Source organism: Myotis daubentonii, chromosome 4 (genome assembly GCF_963259705.1).
Source record: "Myotis daubentonii chromosome 4, mMyoDau2.1, whole genome shotgun sequence".
In the NCBI taxonomy this organism is placed as follows: Eukaryota; Metazoa; Chordata; class Mammalia; order Chiroptera; family Vespertilionidae; genus Myotis; species Myotis daubentonii.
In genome coordinates, this window is record NC_081843.1 from 60,692,043 (window position 1) to 60,696,502 (window position 4,460).

Genomic DNA, 4,460 nt, shown 5'->3' on the forward strand with positions numbered 1-4,460 from the left:
GAGGTGCAGCTGCGATCGGCCAGCCCACCAGGCCTCCATCTGGGCATCCCGTGTGCGACCCGACCTGGGGTGGTTGGGCGGGGCAGCAGCGATCCGCCGGCCTGCCCAGGTGTCCCGTGTGCAACCTGACCAGGGGCAGCTGGGCGGGGCAGCAGCAATCGGACATCCCATGTGCAACCTGACCTGGGGCGGCGCCCCAACCCCCAGATCAGCCCTGCCGTGTGCACGACCTGGGGCAGCGTCCCAACCCCCAGATCGGCCCTGCCGTGTGCACGACGCGGGGAGGTGGAGCAGGCACCGAGGGATCAGGCCTGCCATCTGCCACCTGGGGAGCGGGCCTAAGCCAGCAGGTGGTTATCTCCCAAGGGGTCCCAGACTGTGAGAAGGCACAAGTGGGGCTGAGGGACCCACCCCTCATCCCCTCCCCCGCCAGTGCACAAATTTTTGTGCACCGGGCCTCTAGTTAGTTAATATTTAATACAGTTTCTTTAAGGCTGCTTTGTAAGTCAGTCCTAATACTAAAAATTAAAGCTTTAATATGAAAAAGATATTTTAAAAATACATAGTACCATGTTTTCCAAAAGCTTGTATTTTAAAATATATATATTAAAATTGGGGGGAAAAAGATTATGAAATAAATGCATTTTTCAGTATTTTCCTTCTTTTAACTTTCGTTCAGATTGCAGGCTTGAATAGGTTATTTTAATTATTTTAGCAAAAAAATGATCAGTATAATTTATTTTACAATTATTAATTGTAAAATGGTAGTAAGGAATACACAGGAAATTTGAATTATTATTCTGTTTCAGTATTAAAATATTTCCATGGAGTGAAAGAGGAAGAAGAAGGGTCTTACATGCTATTGTGCATTTTTCCTCATTCATTTACTTCACTGACCTATACTCAAAACTAAAGGCAAGAGAAAACAGAGGTGGAAACTGCTCTAGGAACATATGCAGTCTGAAAATAAAAACCCCTGTGTGATCTTCAGACATGCAAGAAACTTTCAAATAGCAAACACAAGGAGAATAATAAAGCACTCCCTGTGCCCACTATATATATCTCTGGCAGACACACACATGCCTAATTCACCTGAGCAAAGCCGGCAGAGCACTTGGGAGGAGAAGGTGATGGGAGCCTGCTGTAAAGGAAGCACTCCACAGAAGAGAGAAACATCAAGGGAGAGAGACACATTGATTGGCTGCTTTCCACAAGTGCCCCGACCAGGGCTAGGGATCGAGTCTGCCGCCGAGGTATGTGCCCTTGACCAGAATTGAACCTGAGACCCATCAGTCTGCAGGCTGATGAACCCAACAAGCTAGGGTAAGAGTCTATTTTATATTTGATTATTTGCTTTCCAAGTATAGTAGGATGCACATCTACCAATGTATATCTAAAACTCACCCAGTAATTACTTCAATATTTATTTCTATTCAGGAAGAAGGACTAAATTACAAATCCCATCTTATCTATGATCCTAAATGAAACAAAATAATTTAATGTGGATATTTTCCTCCTTCCTGATCATAAAGTAATTTCAAAGATAATGTTATAGAAGATAAAAATAGTCTATGAGGTACACAAGAAAATTTCAATATTTTATTCTTATTAGAATTAATTTCTTTATAGTGTTACTAAAATGTTTTTGTATATCCTTTAACCATCAAGCTAAGTAGGCATTATTCCACCCAAAAAGCAGAGGATTATTTTTGAATGAGCTGGTTCTTACTAAATCTGATTCCAATCAATACCTGTCCAAGAAAACTGCACAGGTAGTGTTAACCATGTCTCTTCTCCATTTACTAATGAAGCACCCACATTCAATATTTCTCAGTTGAGACCCCTCAACTCTCTTCATGAAATTTCTTTCCTTTCTAATACACTTCACCACTGAGGTTTAATTACAAATCTAGAATTCCTTGTATTAAACATGCTTATTTCAGCCATTCCTTCTTCTTCTTTTTTAAAAATGCTTTCAGTAAGGGCAATATTGCCTGTCTCCATGAAACTATAGCAGACCCCTTGAGTTCTCACCTTCTTATTTAGTAAGAACAGTTCCGCAGTGGCAAACAGTCCCAATGAGTCTCAATTCCAAAACAGAAGGTCAATTCCAAAGTTTTAATCAACTGTACCTAAGATCTCCCCTTCCCTGGCTCTGCTCTGTTTCAGAACCAGAAGCCAGAATGGGGTAGTCCTTCTCTCGTTTTTTTCCTAGTCTGCTTTCTTAGCTGGGCAACCGCTTCCACAGTTCCTCTCTGGCTGGCAGTGGTCATAGAAACTAACACCGTTTTAGGCTGGCTTTCCACTCCCTGAGACTGGTGGACGTTAACCTCTTTGTGTTGCGTGTTACATTCAAGTTCGTTTGAGTTGTCTTGCAGGATCCCTCCCTCCTATGTCACCTGCAACCACACAGACGCACCTCTATTCCAGGTGGCCACTTGCCATGCCTTCCTCAGCCTCTAGGTCCAGCTCTTCCCTGTGGAAGTGGTCCTTCTACCCTCCAGAGGCCCTGTTGAATAAGACCCCAGATTGCTGCATGCCTGCTCTCCAACTTGATTCAGGTCACATCTGTAGGAAGCATTCCTGTATATGTTGACTAGCCAAACTTTCATCATAGGGGCTGATCCCACATGGCAGCATTTTCCAGGCTCAGCTGTCAAAGCAGCTTCTCATCCCAAATCTCATCTTCATGGTTTCCAGGCAGAGCCAAACCTCAGCATACCAACTATAGGACTAATATATTGACCTCTCCTTTTAGCCCTGCAGAAAGGAACTCTTCTTAGAAGGTGTTCACAGGTGATTTTGTCTGAAGTAGGCCAATAATCATGGAAATTTTCCGTTAATATTATCTATTGTTTCATCTCACTTTTTAATTTCAAACTATAACTTAATAACCAGTTGAAACTTTCATTTTAATTTTTAAAATTTAAATATTTTGTCATCACATACACACATGCATATAAATACACACATGAACACACATACAAAAATAACTACAAATGGAGTCGTCATTTGTTTACATCATCCAGAGAAGAATATAACTCATTTGGTTGAAGGAAAGCTATTCGAGAATGTTAAATTGTGGTATAATTCAGTTACTGATAGAAAGTTCCTTGAAAGATATAGAATTCCATGATTAACTGAAATGGATTCCAGCCATATTTAGTAATTATTAATGTTTCTGTATAATCTATTAGGGCAATTTAAGATCATTTAATGAATAATATTTTCATTGGCTGAGTACCATCAGCATATTAGCTTTTAGGGTGAACATACAGAAGACTAAGTCCCAGTACTGTGTCTATCTAATAAATATTGACTTCTTGTTTAGGCATCTAGCAAGATTTATTGACATGGCAATTCAATATTTTCTGAGAAGGATTACAATTTTTATTAGGCCCCCAAACAAGAAGACAATGTCAATACTACCTTGATTACATGCATTTATCAAGAAATTCATTCAAACAGCAGCATTAAGGTTTCCATACAACTGTTAGCCTTGTTTCTTTTTCATATAAACCTGAGAAACTGAGCCATTCAAACATCTCTTTTCAAGTCAGGAGTGAACAAAGGACTAGTCTAGATGCAATAATAGTGACCCTGAAACTACCAGACCTCTCAAAAGAGCAAGGGCAAGGAGGGGAAGGCACAGCAGCAGCACAGTCACTGGGCTGGCCAAGGAGAACAGGGACCATCACTGTCTGTCACTGTCACATAGTTGAGGAGGAAAACACTAAATTGGTTTGCACACATGAAGATCCTCTCTGGACCTGCATGCAATTATCATCTAAAGGATAATAAAAAAACATTATCGGGGGACTTTATTCGTTTTTAATCTCCCTCTTAACAGAACAAAGGAAAAAATATAAGAAGGCTTTAAAGTATAATCTAAAACAATAACTAACAAATAAATTGCTAAGAAACAATAAGTGTCCACAGATTAATGCACCTGAACACAACAGAGCCACCTTGGACTTATGTTTATTTGTTTATAGTGATAAATGCAAAGTTGTACATGTTGCCCAGCCCAAATGAAGTACTTAATAACTATTATTATCATTTATATTGTTATAACAAATTTCTAGCAAAGGAATATTTGCAAAGCAAGTACCCTTGATAAAGGCACTACTATGAGCAAGAAGAACTCTCAGACAAGGAATGACTGTTCCTTACCAAAACACGTGAGAGTGTTCTCTTGCTGAAAGGAGAGGGAAAATGAGAACAGATAGTAAGATTAGAATAATACAGTATGTATATATTATAAATAGGTTCAAACTAGAAATAATTTGGCAATTTTTACTATTCAATAATTATAGACTTTTACCTAAGCCAGATATCAAATACCAGATATTAAGTAATATATACATGTAATATATATGTAAATTCATATATATGCATATACATTTAATATATATATAAAATTGATTTGCTATTCTCAAGATTTATATATTATTCAACCA